Genomic DNA, 18,676 nt, shown 5'->3' with positions numbered 1-18,676 from the left:
CTACTTATCGATGATACCTTCAGCCTACGACTTTATTGGTTTATTAATTTTGGAATATATAAAATTATGGGGCCTATTACGGTATACAACTCAACTTAGTTGGGTTGTAATTAAAACAACTCAACTTTCAGACAACTCAACTCCTGTTTGGTATTATGAATTACAACTTATTTGAGTTGAAGTTAAATTGGTGCTGCCAACCTAAGAAAGTAATGATTTGACAGATAAATGAACAGCTGATCAATTTGTGGCAAAAATTTAAGCATTTGCAAATATGATTTTGTTATTACAAGATATTATATGATGTGAAATCTATTTTATAATGGGGAAAATGTTGGTGATTAACATGTCGCGAATACGAAAAACATTCGCATGATCATTCCAATCCCTTGGAACTACCAAGCACCAAGTAAGAAAATGTTGTAAGTGGCAGAAGAAAGCTTCAAATGAAGTTATTTTGCAGATTTGAAAGGAAGCATTTGGCTCATTAGTAAGCAGAATTAAGAACCATTTCCGCAAACGCGTTCGAGGGAAGGCTTTACCCCTATTTTAAAATTATGCGCCACACTCCGATTCCTTGCGGATGGCAGCTATCAAAAATGCTGTGGAAATGATTTTGGTGTTGGACTGGTTTTAGATATTATTGAGGAGCATATTTGTGCGAAGTGGATTAAAACCAAAACAGCAAAATTTATATTTTACTCTAAAACAGAATTCCCAGGAGTAGTGATTAGTATCAATGGGACTCACGTTCTCATAATTCCGCCTATTTTGGCTGCATCCGAACTGGGGCCAGCCTCGTCCAACTTCGGAATGTCGCTCCATAAAGTCAAAAAGTTATTCAATGCAATCCTTCGTGTAAACGTTGTTTTTTCTATGAATGTGTACAAGATTGTCGATTATTGTTTGATTAAAAAAGGTTTAACTACCGGCTTTAAATTTTTTGTTTTTTTTTTTTTTGTAATGTTTTATGAGCCCATGCACCATCTAACTTTTATCAAAGGTGATATCAAAAGACGCGTTTCGATCTCCGTATTTAGGTTTCGAAAGCGGAAATTAAAAATTTTATTTCTGTCGAAAAATATTTACAAAAACCCACAAAATGGCCCAGAGAGTGTCCGAAATATGAGGCCCGATCCACAGTTTTTTTGCACAGAAGATCTTTCTGTGCTGGCGGCATTTGGCCGCGATTTGTAAAAATAACCCTGGGTGGATCCAACGCCTTTCTGCAATAGTGTGTACAAAAAATCTGGTAAAACCATATGAAAATTTGAACGGAAATGATATGACAGTTCTTAAATCAGAGGTCGAAGCGTGTCTTTTGATACCAACTTTGAAAATGTTTGTTAAAAATTAGGTGGTGAACCGTCTTCTAAAACTTAACATTTTTTCAAAACAACTGCAGAATTGTATGAAACAACTGCTAGTAATCAGTTGTAAGATTTTGACGTCTTTGACAACTACACCAACACAAGGTTGTAAACGGTAATGCCACAAAAAGTTGTTAGACTAGACAACTCAACCGGCATTTTTTTTTTTTTTACAGGTTGAGTTGTAATCGGTAATACCAAATTGCGAAGTTCCAACCCAACCAGAGTTGAGTTGTAAACGGTAATAGGGGCATATATTGTTTTGGCAATAAAATGGGTGGCGTTGGGGGGCGCCAAAAAAATATTTTCCCCGGGCGCAAGAAAACCTCACTACGTCACTGCTATTGAATTAACAGTAATTTAGTAAAGCTGATCGCCTTATTGTTAAATCAACTGAAGTTTTTGTCAACGAAAACACATTTGTCTAATTACATATTTGAACAGAACAAAAACTGTTGGTTTCAAGTTAACAGTATTATGTAAAAATAACAGTCAATCCAACAGATTTTTCTGTTGAAGGGACTGTTTTATTAGTCATTTCGTAGTCATTTCAACAGCGAACAACTTTCATGCTAATTGTTACTCCAATATTGGCGGAAAACTGTTATTTTAAAAGCTTTCATTGGTATTCGCAGGGTGACATTAATAACTATTTTTTAGCTGAAAAGAGCTTGACGACCACCGTGGGGTATAATAGCGTGCTACGCCTGCCACACAGAAAATCCTGGAAAAAGTACTGTAAAAAGTACCAAAAGTATGCTTTAGTAGAGGTAGTGTGCTACCCTAACTAACAGAATACCCCAGACCAAAGTGATTATTATTATTATACCAAGCTATACAGGGTATTATAAATTTGATTGGATAACGCTTGGTTGTACTGGTATAAATGAATCGAGACAGATGAAAATCATTAGTATCGAAAAAAAAATTTGTTTAAGCCATGTTCGTCCGTTAACATTATAACTTGAAAAAATATTGAGATATCTTCACCAAATTCGGTATGCGGGATTACCTGAACACGAAATAGATTGGCATTGAAAATGAGCGAAATCGGACGATAACCACGCCCACTTTTTCGATATCGAAAATTTAGAAAAATTGAAAAAATGAGATAATTCTAAAACGAATACCACTAAGTTAATGAAATTTGGCAGGTAGATAAATTTTATGACGCAAAGAATATATTCCAAAAAGTCCCAAAAGGAATATGGGATATTTAGAAGACGAAAATTTGGAAGTTTAAAGTTTGAAGATATTACATTGAAATAATAATCAAAACCGGTTAAATACCACGTCCACTTTTCCAAAATGTCTAACCTTAACAAAGTTTGCAATAACTCTATGGTATTTAATTATAATTGACTGATGTTGTTGTTGTTGTTGTTGTTGTAGCAATGCTCGCCCCACCTAATAGCCGCGACCGATCACAAATTGTCATCAATATCCTCTAACGGGAGTCCAAGGAAACTTGCCGTTTCAACAGGGGTGGACCATAAGGAAAGGGGTGTTAGAGGCGTTGGTTCCACATTACAATTGAAGAGATGGTTGGTGTCATGTGGGGACAGGTTGCAATCGGGGCATACATTTTGTATGTCGGGGTTGATTCTGGATAGGTAAGAGTTTAACCTGTTACAGTATCCAGAACGAAGTTGAGCAAGAGTGACACGCGTTTCCCTGGGGAGTATGCGTTCCTCTTCCGCAAGTTTTGGATAATTTTCGTTAAGCACTGGATTCACCGGGCAATTCCCGGCATAAAAGTCCGACGCCTGTTTATGGAGTTCACCAAGGACCTGCTTGTGTTTTTTCACTTCATACGGCTGGGTTCTCAGGTGCCGTATTTCCTCAAAATGCTTACGGAGATGACTCTTTAAGACCCTAGGCGGTGCTGGTTCAGCAATCAGATGTCTGTTGGGATGCCCAGGTTTCTGGGTATTCAACAGGAACTGTTTGGTCAGCATCTCATTTCTCTCCCTGATGGGGAGTATTCTCACCTCCTTATGCAGATGGTGTTCTGGGGACATAAGAAGACAGCCCGTGGCGATTCTGAGAGCAGTATTTTGGCAGGCCTGTAGTTTCTTCCAGTGGGTGATTTTTAGGCTTGGCGACCATATGGGTGACGCGTAGCACGTAATCGGCTGGCTAATTGCTTTGTATGTAGTCATGAGCGTTTATTTATCTTTTCCCCAAGTACTGCCAGCGAGGGATTTGAGGATTTTGTTACGGCTGTTGTAAATAAGGTCGCGGAAGATTTAGTCGGTGATAATTCCAGGTTTCGCGAGGCGAAAAAACTGGAGAGATCAGGGAGGTAGCCGTTTATTTTACTGCATAGCGCAACGATCTTTGGGCCTGGGCCTGTGGCTATTATTGTGCAGTCATCGGCGTAGGAAACGATTGTGAATCCTTCCGGTGGTGAAGGTAGCTTAGATATGTAGAAATTAAACAAAAGCGGGGATAGGACACCACCCTGTGGCACCCCTTGTTTAATTCTCCTTTGTTTTGATGTTTCGTTTCTGAATTGCACCGATGCCTGCCGACCACCCAGATAATTTGCGGTCCACCTTTTAAGACATGGGGGAAGGGTAGACCCTTCCAGGTCTTGCAGCAACGAGCCATGGTTGACCGTATCAAAAGCTTTTGATAGGTCTAACGCTACGAGTACTGTTCTATGGTGGGGATATTGATTCAAACCGCAATTTATCTGGGTGCTAATGACATTTAGCGCGGATGTAGTGCTATGGAGTTTTCTGAAGCCATGCTGATGAGGGGCTAGCTGCAAATTTGCTTGGAAATAAGGGAGCAAAATGGCTTCAAGCGTCTTTGCCACTGGCGATAGTAGAGATATCGGACGATACGACTCACCTATGTTAGCTGGTTTCCCAGGCTTTAGTAGCGGGACCACCTTGGCCATTTTCCATTTCTCATGTATGACAAAGGTGGAAAGAGACAGATTGAAGACATGCGCCAAATATTTGAAACCCTCTTTCCCTAGGCTTTTAAGCATCGGCATGGCTATGCCGTCTGGGCCCACTGCTTTGGATGGTTTAGCACGACCAATGGCGTTCTCAACCTCTTTAGCGGTGATGGTGATTGGTGAAGCGCTGAATTTGTGTTTATGTGCGTGTCTATTGGCTTTCCGTCTATCTTTGTCGACCGTAGGATGCATTATATATTGTCGGCAGAAAGCGCTCGCGCATTTTTTCGCTTCCGACAGCACTTTGTCGCCAAAGGCGATGGAAACTTTGTCTTTGTGCTTAGTCGGATTCGATAGGGACTTTACGATGGACCAAAGTTTACCCACACCGGTAGAGAGGTTACAACCTCTTAGGTGCTCCTCCCATTTCGCCCGCTTGTGTTCATCCACAAGCAATCTGATGCGTTGGTTTATATCCCTTATTTGGGGGTCGCCTGGATCAAGCTGTCTTATAAGGTCACGTTCTCTCGCTAAGTTTGCGGCCTCCGCCCGGAAGTGGGCCGGATTTCGGGAATTCTCCCGGCGGGAAGGAAATGTTCCGAGGCGGATTTAATGACCTTACGGAAGGCACGCTCCCCTTGGCGGGCATCAGTCGGGATAGGGAGGGCAGCAAAGCGGCTGTCTGTAAAGGATTTATATTCTTCCCACTTTCCTTTTTTGAAGTTTATGAAAGTGCGTTTTTCGATGAAGTCGGCGGTACGCTCAAGCGAAATAAGTATGGGCAGGTGGTCGGATGCCAATGATACCATCGGCTGCCAGTTGACGCAGTTTACGAGTTCTGCGCTCACGATTGAGATATCTGGCGAGCTGTGACAGCTTCCTACCATACGTGTGGGGGCGTCTCCGTTTATTGTGCAGAACTTCGTTTCTTCTATTTGATCCGCCAAAATCTCACCCCTACTGTCCGCCCGCAAGTTTGAATGCCATAGATCATGATGGGCATTGAAATCGCCTCAGATAATGCGATTGTTGCCAGTGAGTAAGGGCCTGATATTAGGGCGGTATCTACTGGGGCAACAGGTGGCAGGAGGGATGTAGATGTTGATGATTTCTAGGTTTGCATCGCCTGACCGGACAGCTAGGCCTTGACGTTCTAAGACATTGTCCCTGCGGTCGATGCCAGGATCAAATATATAATATTGCACATAGTGGTGTATGATAAACGCCAGACCGCCTCCATTTCGCTCTCGCGGTCTTTCCTGTGGACGTTATACCCAGAGCAGGTCTACAATGCAGATCTTGCTGTGAGTTTAGTCTCTTGAATCGCAGCAATGCGGATGTTGTGCCGCTTCATGAAATCGACTATCTCCGTAATCTTCCCAGTTAGTCCATTACAGTTTAACTGCAGGATTCTGAAGTGCATAAGGGGAGACGTCGCCACTCTGGGGGTAAGTGAAGGGTGACTACGCCTGGGTTGTGGAAGGCCAGGACGCAATTGCTGTTGCGGCCCTGGGACTGGGCGTCCTTGGGCAAGCATTGGGGTACCCGGATGATTTGGGTTTGCGACCTGGGAACATGGCGCGATGAAACCCGTCGGGGGGTTGCCGTCGCGGAGACCAGAACATCTGGGAAAGTGGCACCACCCAAGGCAGGAGCTGCATTGGGCGGATGTCGCAAACCTATATATTCTGTGCTGGCAGACGGTGCAAACGGAGGTAGGAACTAAGAGTCTGTTTCCCTGACCTGCACGATTGCTGCCGGAAAAGAGGGGGGATAAGACGGGGGCAGGGGCTGATGCTCAGCATTGCTACCAACTCTACTACCAAGGTAGAAGTTATGAGTGGTATCAGCTGTTTGAGTTGTTGGCGCCGTGGGGCCCGAGCAGCAGCGGGTACTTGTTGTGGCTTGATGAGCAGCGGGGCTGCTGGAGGGTAGTGGGGGCGCTAAAGCGTAGACTACGGGACGCCCTTGGGCGTGAACAGCAAGGAGTCACAAAAGATTTATAAAAGTTACGTGGACTTCGGGTTTTGGGATCAAGCCCAGAACAACCTGTCCGATGCAACCATCCCTTGCACGAGACACACTGAACAGAGTATGACCGTCCTAAAAAGATCCTTTTCCGGCAGATGCAGCTAAACCATTTCTCAGGACCGGGGTCAGGAGACGGACCCGGATTGGATTCGATGCCTTCCCGGAGTAAGAGAATATGGAGCAGTCCTGCTACAAGGAGCTGCTGGGAGGATGACAATTTGTGGGAGGGACGAAACAAATTAGATGGGGTCACACTGAAATGACAGTCCTTGGTCGGGAAAAGTCCCGAGTCGCTCCGGTACATAGAACCGATCGCCTTGGGAAGCGTTTGACTGATGTTCTACCCCAGTAGTGTTATGATTGAGCTAAGAACAAAACTTGAAGCAATTTTGAAAATGAGCGTAACCCCCTCCCCCTTTTTTTTTTGTTACTATTTCCAAAATAATGTAACGAATATTAGCATCACTATGCTGTTAGTAAAAAATCACAGGAACAAATACACCAAACAACCAAACTTATAGACTTGCACACATATAACCAGTAGCTCGAAGTGAAGAGATATCTCACATACACACATGTAGTCATCAAGTAAAAGCAGTAGTTTCTACTCACATATACACAAGCATATATCTAAGTAACCAAGTATGAGATGCAACTATTCCTGAAAAGTCTAGACCTTAGGAAAAATATGCGACCGAGGCAATGGAGAGTATAAAAGCAGCGCAAGCTAAGGAATCAGAATCACTTTGATTTAAACACGCTATTAGTTGTGAAGCATAAGTGTCATTTCACTATTCTTAAAGTAGTCTAAGTAAGGACCATTTTGCAATACTGAATATTGGAGTTATTTATTCGAGAGTTCAGCGATACGAGAGTTAGCAGAAGGTGCAAAATAATCGGAATATTTATTATTTATTAGTGTTAGTCTCTGTATTATATTTGGTTCTTCTGAACGAAAATGTATTCAGAATATAATCATATATGTTTGATTGTGCAGCCTTATAACACTATTAACCACACTACACAAACAACAACAGCGTTTCAAGTGCACAGCTGGATATATAATGTTCAGTTTCACCCGAATTTAGACTTTCTTACTGGTTTTTTTGTTTCATATATCGTGGTTTTTACAACGTCAATTTTCTAGCAAAAGCTATCTGAAGTCTGTACACTTTTGTTATTATAAAGATTGCAACACTCACGTTAAGCATGTCTGTAGGGTGCTATTCATTTTATTTACAGTAATCTCTACCGAATTTTTGCTTTTGCGCTTAATGTAAATTATTCGATTAAATTTCGTTTAATATTACATTTTAATTATGCCGTTGAGGTGTGAGCTTCTTACTAACTCAAATTTCCAGCAGAAATACAATATTTTGATAACCTTACGTGCTTTAATTATTCAAGTTACCGACACTTATTGTCTTACAAGCACCACTTATATTTATATTTATACATTAGGCTGGATGTTATTTTGTAAAACTTACGCGTTCCTATCGCATTTGTTTTTCATTTCTCGAAATTTTTGATACCGTAAAAGTGGGCGTGGCATTATCAATAACAATCTAATTTGAGTACAGGTTAGTATTTATACAAAATTTCGTATCTTTCATTTTGTTGTGCAAGTTGTAGTGTAAGCAGACTGGCAAGACTTTAAAAAATGTAAATTTTTTCTCGAATTTGTATTTTCAAATTGAGGAAGATTTGAGATGGATTTGAAAAACGCACTTTGATTCCATTTTATGCCGATTTTTTCACCATATATTTCCGAATCAAAATATGACTCACAACTAGCAAAAATTGCTTATTAAAGTGTACTTTTATATGCTCGCCTACCAAACCAATGGACCCGGGTTCCAGTCCCGCGGAAAGCAATATCAAAACACTTTAGAAAAACATTTTCTAATCGGGGTCGCGCTCTTCCAGCTATTTAGCACTTCGGATGTTATTCTGCCATGAAAACTTTCCAGCGAAAATATACCTGTTTGCAGATGCCGCTCGGCGAGCCAGCATAAAACATTTAGTTACCGTACAGCCAATTTGTAGAAAAACTTTTTAATTAGCCCGACGGAAGTTGGAAGTGAAACTAAGCCAAGTTATTAGTTAGAACGAAAAATGAAACTGATGACATTGCAACTTCGAAACCAGTTTGTCTCCAAACTAAATTTGGCAAGGAATGACGGAACATCGTTTCAATATTTCAAGCCGAGCTTCTCTTCCAATTTCCGCCGTGCTCCTTTTTCAATTTTTCCTACAAATTGACGGGACGGGACCTACTTGTTTTATGCCGACCCCGAACGGCATCTGCAAGGCCGATGAGTTTTCACTGAGAGCTTTTCATGGCATAAATACACTCGGTGCTTGCCAAAACCTTGTTTCTAAAATTTTTGATGTTGCTTTGTCCGGGGCATGAACCCAGTATCTTAAATGTGGTAGGCAGATCACGCTCCCATCACACCACGAAGGCAGTGTTTCAATATATATCTATTATTATATAGTATAAAATTCTACCAATGGTTATTTGAAATGCATTTGAAAACTGATCCTATCGGTTTTGACAAGAGAACTAATAAGGTCCTCTAATTATACTGCAAGATTTATATACATACGTACATATAGAAGTTTATATGCTTTATATTCTACTCACTTAGTCCTCGACTTCTTTGCAACTTCCACAGACAACATACAATTATCATTTGGTGCAAGTAAATTCTTCATCATATGAAATTTAGCTTTTCAATTTGCCAGGCAGGTATGTAAATTCACATAAGTAGCTTCCGAATAAACCACCCTTTACTGTCATTAGTCAAAAATGGTTAAATGTCGCTTACCTGCAAACAGAGAGATTTAAAAGTCTACCTTTGAGTGTCGTTGATTTAATTTTTGAATTTAAGATCTTGGATTTATATATAATTTCTATACTTCTTTATAATAATTGACAGTAAAAGCCCGGCACATGCGAAAAATTTGAAAATTTTCACATAAAACCGTACTAGTCTACTTTGAATTTTTGATGTGACAACATCTGTGCCCACGATATAAGATGTGAAATATTTGTATGTGTACGGAGTACTACAGTCCGTCTCTGGTCTACTTCCCGGAAAAAAGGATCGTAAATACTAATATAAGCAAATTTATATACCAAATTTCAGGCAAATCGAATAGGACGTATGTAAATAGGTATGTGGGTATTATTAATTCATGTCTTTATTTCGGCTTCGCATGCATATTTATCAGTTTTTCCAGGTTGATGCGATCATATCGAATATCACAGTGAACTTTAGAGCTCTCATCAACAGCTTCAATTTGATACCCATAATATAAAAACCCATTCTAGGTGTATCCGGGTCCACGTTTTGGGCTATATCTCGAAACCCTAGCCTCCCAGTTGTATGAAAATTATCCTGTACTATAGCACTCATCAACAGCTTTCATTTGATACCCATATCGTACAAACAAATTCTAGAGTCACCCCTGGTCCACTTTTATGTTGATACCTCGAAAAGGCGTCCACCTATAGAACTAAGGTCCACTCCCTTTTAGAATTCTCATTAACACCTCTCATTTGATACCCATCTCGTACAAACACATTCTAGAGTCACCCCTGGTCCACTTTTATGTTGATATCTCGAAAAGGCGTCCACCAATAGAACTAAGGCTCACTCCGTTTTAAAATACACATTAACACCTTTCGTTTAATACCCATAACGTATCAACAAATCCTAGAGTCACCCCTGGTCCACCTTTATGGCGATATCTTGAAAAGGCGTCCACCTATAGAACTAAGGCCCACTCCCTTTTAGAATACTCATTAACACCTCTCATTTGATACCCATATCGTACAAACACATTCTAGAGTCACCCCTGGTCCACCCTTATGGCGATATCTCGTAAAGGCGTCCACCTATAGAACTAAGGCACACTCCATTTTAAAGCACTCATTAACACCTTTCATTTGATTCCCGTGTCGTACAAACACATTCTAGAGTCACCCCTGGTCCACCTTTATGGCGATATCTCGTAAAGGCGTCCACCTATAGAACTAAGGCACACTCCCTTTTAAAGCACTCATTAACACCTTTCATTTGATTCCCGTATCGTACAAACACATTCTAGAGTCCCCCTCCCCCCGGGTATATTTATGGCGATATCTCGAAAAGGCTTCCACCTATAGAACTAAGGTCCACTCCCTTTTAAAATACTCATTATCACCTTTCATTTGAATCGTACAAACACATTCTAGAGTCACACCTGTTCCACCTTTATGGCGATATCTCGAAAAGGCGTCCACCTATAGAACAAAGGCCCACTCCCTTTAAAGCACTCATTAACACCTAACACCTCTCATTTGATACCCATATCGGTCAAACATATTCTAGAGTCAACCCTGATCCACCTTTGTGGCGATATCCCTAAATGGCGTCCACCTATAGAACTATGGCCCACGCCCACATAAAATACCTTTCATTTGATACACATGTCATACAAACACATTCCAGGGTTACCCTAGGTTCATTTACCTACATGGTGTTTTTCCCTTATTTTGTCTCCAAAGCTCTCAGCTGACTATGTAATGCTCGGTTACACCCGAACTTAGCCTTCCTTACTTGTTAATATTTGTAGCCATATAAGTGCCAAAATTTAAGTCATCTCGAGAAAAATTGTTGTTTTTTTTGTTTTGTATATTAAAAAAGTTTCCCCAAGAGTAAGGGATAAACATCATTTGGAAGCAAAGAAACAACACTTTCGTCAGGCTGATAAGGGTAACCACCAGCAAACCACAACAATACCACTTTCGTCTTGATACAAAAGAATTGCAAACAATAGCAGCAACATTGTTGTATCAACAATGTCATTAAAGCATGTATGTATTGTAAGTAATTTGCAGTTTATAAGCAAGATCAACATCAAACCAAGGTCGTGGAGTGCAGAATTGAGTGTGAGGGCTTTCCACAATACGGCGATAAAAATAAGAAAGAAATAAAAAAATATAAACAATAACAACAACACTAACTATAGTGGCTGCGATAAATACCAGAGCTGTTGTTATAGTGCATGTTGTTATTGTTTAATGGCAGTTAAAGTTGTTGTGGTGTCAACGACATTTTATCAGTGTCAACAATTTTCACTTATCGTTACAACCTGAAAATCAGCATAAGCTAAGTTAATGAAAATACAGTAAATGGGCGCTTTCAGAGAACACAACTGTTGATCGGTTGTTGAGTAATAACTTTCTAAACGCTGCGATGAGTAGATTCACTCAACGGTTGGAATTTTACGTCAAATAACTGAGCACACATTTTTTTCGCTTCATTCACTCATTGTGTTTATTCGCCTATCTGACAGTTCTTTGACATTTTAAAGTGTTGGTTATGAGTAAAATGTTGTCTCTTATTATTACTGCGAAGTGTGAAAAATAATTTAAGTAGTCCTTTTTCTTTAAATTTAAGCGTAATTATTTCACTTGGCAGTTGGCTCAACGCGGCGTTCAGAGAATAAATTTTTTATCACTCAAGTGACGGAAACATGTTTGCAACATCTTAACAAAAATTATTTTCGCTGAAAGCGCCCAATGAATGACCTTCTTATTATTAGTATATGAAGTGAATTTCTGCCATGAATAGCCATTTTTTCACAGGAAGAAGCATCGAAAGCTTTAAAGTCAGTTAGGGACTTTACCCGCAACCCCCAGCGGGTTAGGGGTATTAGAATATACCCACGGTAGGTATGCCTATCGTAAAAGGCGACTAAAATACCAAATATATTCTAGGGGTTGTGTAGCGCAAACCTTTCAGGTTGCCAGCGCAATATATAGCTTCTCCAAACCCAATTGTCAACCTCACCTATCTGTGGCGACCCCGTACTCTTCATGGATCTAGGGGGTGGGAGGGCGGTATGGCCTAGAAGGTCGCATGTGGTCATAACAAATCGTTCCCGAGATGGTCGGGCTTGGTACCGGATCTGCATTCCCCAAAGGACCATCAACATAGATAGCACTCCCCAAGACCTTTGGGAAGTGTCTTTATCGCTACAACAACAACAACAACAACCCGAACTAAACCAGCTACCGTCTAATTACCACCTTTTTTAATTTGGTTGTTTTAGTAATTTGAAGTACCCCTCGACCACGTCTCCTTATCTGTACGCCATTACCGATGGAGGTTAAACCCGAATATTCTGATGTTGTTATTATTAACTCGGTTGGGAAGGTTTTGTCTCCAATTCTTGCCCCGACTTCTTCTTTGGGGTCGGAAGGCCTTATTTCTAATCCGTGCTTTGGTTCTGGCTCTATTGCCTGGTCGTTTCTACTGCGGTGTAGCCATTTTAGGCCTCTTATCATTTTTCTTTACTTTGATTATATGATCCACGAATATCTCAGCATTATAATCTTTTCTGAATATGCTGCACAGTCTGCAGCTATAGGTACAGGACCTCGACATTAAAACATTCAGGCCCTCCAATTTGTAGGTAAAAATAAAAAGCACCAAACCAGCACGCAAACTATGAAAGAGAAGCTCGGCCCAAATCTTCTGGGAGCATACTACGCTATAATGTTGAAAGGGCACTCTAATATACGAATATAAGTAGCAACAGCTTTCTACATTTCGGAAAATTAATTAAGTTTTTACATTTATTTAATTTAAGCTTATTTAGTAGCCGGATGCTCAAAAGCTTTCAAAAATATCCAGCAAATTTTAAACACATATTTTAAATGCAGCATGTCTGGAAAAGAGAAAGAGGACAATAGTAAGAAGAAGCAAAGTAATGCCCATTCGCTAAATACACATGCCAAATAACTGTAATCATACCCATCTCACAACGTACCTAATGTATGCTACATAAAAGTCAAGAAGCTGTAAACTGTTTAAGACCTCTGTGTTGTAGTTAGTGCTTTGCGGACAGAAACAACAAAATCAAAATATATGAGTCTAAGAGTTCATTTAGAGATCATTCCTTTGTGATACATACTTTCTTCAGAGGACGGAGGGATGTACGTATCTGGAAGAAATTCCATTCAACGAATCAGGTGATGGGCGAGAACAACATGACAAATATTGAGAACGTTTTGTTTACTATCCAAGCAGAAATGGAGGTTGGGGGAGGACTGTCTTACCGATATCATGGTTTTCGAAGAAGGAAATCCATAAGTAAGGTGCTAAATGCAGTAAAGAAGGCGAAGACAACTGCACTGTACAATAGACATCGGACAAGGCCTCGGTGCCGAAAATGTTATTTACAACAGGCTTCAGATACGCTATAGCCTATATCGTTTGCACTTTGGGATGATATTAAAGTAAACCAGGTCATGCGCAGCGCAAATAGTGGGACGATTCATCAGGAAAGGCGCATCCCTTTTAATAAATATGAAGGCTAGAGACTAATAAAAATAAGTCCGCAACTCCACGGAATTCAAGAGTTTACGCAGCGATCTTTAAATGGGTTTCTAGTGAAATTTATAGCTTCTCAAACTCAATCATCAACCTCACCTAGCCTTGAAAATGAGGAGGATGGATAACCTAGAAGGTTCTACGCGGTGAATATATAGCAAAGTATCATTAACGCCGATAAGGCTCCCTAAACCTTCGGGGAGTCTCCTTATCGCTAGAAGAGGAAGGAAGAAACGCAAAAAAGCAAAATACTTGGATATAAGGATCAACTAGGCCACCGTATTGAACTAAACAGCATAAAAATAACATAATAAGCGGGATCGTCCCTCGGCAAACACTATCAAATGTATACCTGCCATGCCATTTGGAGTCGGGCTCGTGCAGCCAAGGAAAAACTAAAAAGCATACAACGCGAATTGTACAGGGCACTTGGCCTAAATTTTTACGGGGGTATAAACGGACAAGTTAGTATTAATATCAAGACTAGGACTAGGAGCAAATGCCGGACGTGGATACTACAGTTTTAAACGTAGTGGAAATCTTGAACTTCGCTACTTACAGCTTATCGTCGGTTTCTGCAGAAGCTGTGCTGCTTATTGAGGAATGAAACGGATTTTTCGAATACGGTGCAAAAGCGGGTAGAAATCTTGCTACAACAATCTACGAAAATATTGATCATAACGTGATGAAGTGACAGATACCATACTGTCAGCAGCTTCATGTAGGCATACACTTTTAACTATACGAAAAAAAGTTGCTTAGTCTATAAGCGTGAGAGTATTCGCAAAGCTCACGTAGTCTGAGTCAGTGACCGAAGTAATGCTAGCTGCGATTCCAGGTACAAAAAATTTGGTTGGGCATGGGAGGTGAGATTTTTGTGCGTACACCTTCCAACGTAGAAGGGAGTCCCATCCTTGAAGAGCCCTTTAGTGAGCGTTGGAAATAGGTAAAGTGAATATCAATATACTCCTGCTCGGAGATCTTAAATCGTAGTAACTTAAGTTATCTAATTTTAAACAAACACTTTCATTGTCCCTGCTGGGGTAAAATTCGCAGGGATTGACTTTCAAGCCGTTGTAGAGGCATCGCTTAACACAAATGTAGCGATCCTTATCGCCATCGGTCTTCTTGTTGTTGTTATTGTAGCAGTGCCTCGCCCCATATAATAGGTGCCGTCGTACATTATATCTTCTAATGGGAGTTTGAGGAAATTTCCAGTTTCAACAGCTTTGGACCAAATGGATATGGGTGTTAGAGGCGTTTGTTCCACATTGCAATTGAAAGGAGGGTTGGTGCCATATGGGTACACGTTCTAAGTTGGTCATATAGTGGGTATGTCGGGGTTGATTCTTGACGAGTTTAACTTATTAAAATATCTACACCTAAGTTGAGCCAGAGTGAAGCGCGTCTCCCTGGGGTGCTTCTTAGCCTGGTGAGTCAAAATGTTTGTCTCCACAAAAATCGTTAAGCGTATACATAGACATAAGCCATGAAAGCCGATAAAATATAACTTTGCAGTTGACTCGCATCCAGCAACTGGCTATGTATTCCCTTTTGTTACTTTGAAGACGATGCAACATTAATAACGCGAACTAACGCAACAAAGACGGCCACAAATTTACGATGGTGCGAGTGTTATCATTGCATGCTTAACGACATCTTAGCGGTGGTGAAGCTTGTGGTTTCTATGTGTATTTATGTACCAAGAATATGGCTGCATATTGGTCGCTTTTCATGACCAGACAACGCTCTTAAATTAATAGTACAGTGGGTAACATTAGGTGGCCTGATTCTGCGATAATATTTGGGCATGTGTATGCTCCTCCTCGGTCCTTAAACCTTTGGTTATCCGCAGTTATCTCAAGTGCGCAGTACTGGCAGCATTTATTTTCTTATCCTTGAACTGCTTTGGTAGGCCACAACGTTACTCTTTAGGCAGCATCCGTCTTTTTTAAGCTGTAGCCTGCTGGAAACCTACCTACTGGCGGTTTCTTATCGCACGGCAGCGGAGTAGTTGCGTTCGTATTTTTTAGCTATTCTATAACAGATGACTATATTACGGACAGTTTCCAAGTCTTCGAACACCTTTTCATTTCAATATGGTACACAATCCTGCTTTTTTCATTGATCGTGGGACAAAAGACTTCCTCCTTGCTCGTCCTCTAGTCACCACGCATGATATAAATATCGCGCAGGGTAGGTACTTCCTATCCACTTATTTCTTCCATCGGCTAGTATGCGCGGGTGAGCTAAAGAACCACACTTTGGTACAGGTGAGATCAAAATAGCAACAATATTTATTAAGGAGACATTGTACAAGAGGAACTAGGATCTGAAAGGTCTTATAAAAGGGGGTAAATTGCCAAGTCTATGGCACTTGCCGTAGAGACGGGAATAGATGTTTAAATAGGAAAAGGTACCAGTATAAAAATAGAAAAAGGAATACGAATAGGAACAAAAATATGAATAGAAATAGGAATTTTAATAAGAATAAGAAAAGGGATAGGCATAGGAATAGGAAAAGGAGTAGAAATAGGAATAGGAATAGGAATCGGGATAGGGATAAGAGTAGGAATAAGGATAGAATGGCAACAGGATAAGAAAAGTAATAGGAATAGGAATCGGAATATAAATAGGATTAGGAATAGAAATAGAAATAGCATTTGAACAGGAATAGGAATAGGAATAAGAATAGAATGCCAACAGGATAAGAAAAGTAATAGGAATGGGGACCAGAATAGAAATAGGAATAGAAATACAAATATCATTTGAACAGGAATAGGAATAAAAATAGAATGGCAATAGGATAAAAAAAGTAATAGGAATAGGAACAGGAATAGAAATAGAAATAGGAATAGAAATAGAAATAGCATTTGAATAGGAATAGAAATAAGAATAGACCAACAGGATAAGAAAAGTAGTTGGAATAGGAACCGGAATAGAAATATGAATAGGAATAGAAATAGAAATAGAAATATCATTTGAACAGGAATAGGAATAAGAATAGAGTGCCAATAGGATAAGAAAAGTAATAGGAATAGGAATCGGAATAGAAATAAGAATAGGAAAAGAAATAGAAATATCATTTGAACAGGCATAGGAATAAGGATAGAATGGCAACAGGATAAGAAAAGTAATAGGAATTGGAATAGAAATAGGAATAGAAATAGAAATAGCATTTGAACAGTAATAGGAATATGAATAAGAATAGAAAGAGTAATAGGAATAGGAACCGGAATAGAAATATAAATAGCATTTGGACATGAATAAGAATATTAATTAGAATAGAATGGCAACAGGATAAGAAAAGTAATAGGAATAGGAACTGGAAGAGAAATAGGAATAGAAACATAAATAGCAGTTGAACAGGAATAGGAATAGGAATAAGACTAGAATGGCAACAGGATAAGAAAAGTAATAGGAATAGGAACCGGAATAGAAATAGGAATAGAAATAGCATTTGAACAGGAATAGGAATCGGAATAAGAATGAATGCCAACAGGGTAAGAAAAGTAATAGGAATAAGAACCGGAATAGAAATAGGAAAAGGAACAGGAATAGAAATAGCATTTGAACAGGAATAGGAACAAGAATAGAATGACAACAAGATAAGAAAATTAATAGGAATAGGTACAGGAATAGAGATAGGAATTTGAACAGGAATAGGAATAGGACCAGGAATAATATTAGGAAAAGGAATAGGAAAATCAAGAGGAGTAATAATAGGAATAAGAAGAGGAATAAAATTAATAACAGAAATAGAAAAAAAAAGAATAGGAATAGGAATAGAAAAATAATAAGAAATTGAACGAAAATAAATAGATCAAGTAAGGAAGGCTAAGTTCGGATGTAACCGAACATTACATACTCAGCTGACAGCTTTGAAGACAAAATAAGGGAAAGTAACCATTTAGCAAAATGAACCTAGGGTAACCCTGGAATGTGTTTGCATGACATAGATTTCAAATGGAAGGTATTAAAGAGTTTTTTATAAAGTAGTGGGCCACGGTTCTATAGGACGCCTTTTCGAGATATCGCCATAAAGGTGCACCAGGGGTGACTCTATGTTGTGTTTGTACGATATGGGTATCAAATTAAAGGTACTAATGAGGGTTTTAGAAGGGAGTGGCCCTTAGTTGTATATGTGAAATGTGGACCAGGGTGACCGAGAACATCATCTGTCGGGTACCGCTAATTTATTTATATATATAAAACCCCGAAGAGTATTCCTGCCAAGATTCCAAGGGCTTTTGATTTCTCTCTGCAGAACTTTTACATTTTATTCTACTTAATATGGTAGGTGTCACACCCATTTTATATTTTGCGTTAATAAACCAATCCAATTACCATGTTTCACCTCTTTTTTCATATTTGGTATAGAATTATGGCATTTTTTTAATTTTTCGTAATTTTCGATATAGAAAAAGTGGGCGTGGTCATAGTCGGATTTCGGCCATTTCAGATAAGTACGTGAGCTAAGTTTAGTAAAGATATATCGATTTCTGCTCAAGTTATCGTGTTAACGACCGAGCGGAAGGACAAACGGCCGACTGTGTATAAAAACTGGGCGTGGCTGCAACCGATTTCGCCCATTTTCACAGAAAACAGTTACCGTCATAGAATCTATGTCCCTACCAAATACACAAGGATTGGTAAATTTTTGTTCGACTTATGGCATTAAATGTATTCTAGACAAATTAAATGAAAAAGGGCGGAGCCACGTCCATTTTGAAATTTTCTTTTACTTTTGTATTTTGTTGCACCATATCATTACTGGAGTTGAATGTTGACACAATTTACTTATATACTGTAAAGATGTGACATTTTTTGTTAAAATTTGACTTAAAAAAAAATTTTTTTAAAGTAGGCGTGTTCGTCAACCCGTTTTGCTAATTATACTCAGTTGAGCAGAGCTCACAGAGTATATTAAGTTTGATTGGATAACGGTTGGTTGTACATATATAAAGGAATCGAGA

At 39.6% G+C, this 18,676-nt stretch overlaps 1 protein-coding gene across 10 annotated transcripts in view; it reads right to left on the bottom strand.

Moving 5' to 3' along the window:
- LOC137237551 (uncharacterized) overlaps positions 1 to 18,676 on the bottom strand; it is a 1,245,508-nt gene that overhangs the window by 825,027 nt on the left and 401,805 nt on the right. For 2 of the 10 annotated variants that reach the window (XM_067761308.1, XM_067761309.1), the window contains one exon: positions 8,960 to 9,143. The exons of the other annotated variants lie outside the window; for them this stretch is intronic. The gene's annotated coding sequence lies outside the window, so the exon portion shown is untranslated. The remainder of the gene's footprint in view (positions 1 to 8,959; positions 9,144 to 18,676) is intronic. 10 annotated transcript variants of the gene reach the window in all.

The sequence above is a fragment of the Eurosta solidaginis genome, chromosome 1 (assembly GCF_040869045.1).
Source record: "Eurosta solidaginis isolate ZX-2024a chromosome 1, ASM4086904v1, whole genome shotgun sequence".
In the NCBI taxonomy this organism is placed as follows: domain Eukaryota; kingdom Metazoa; phylum Arthropoda; class Insecta; order Diptera; family Tephritidae; genus Eurosta; species Eurosta solidaginis.
Note: the sequence above shows the minus strand (reverse complement) of the source record. Positions and strands in the feature narration are given on the sequence as shown.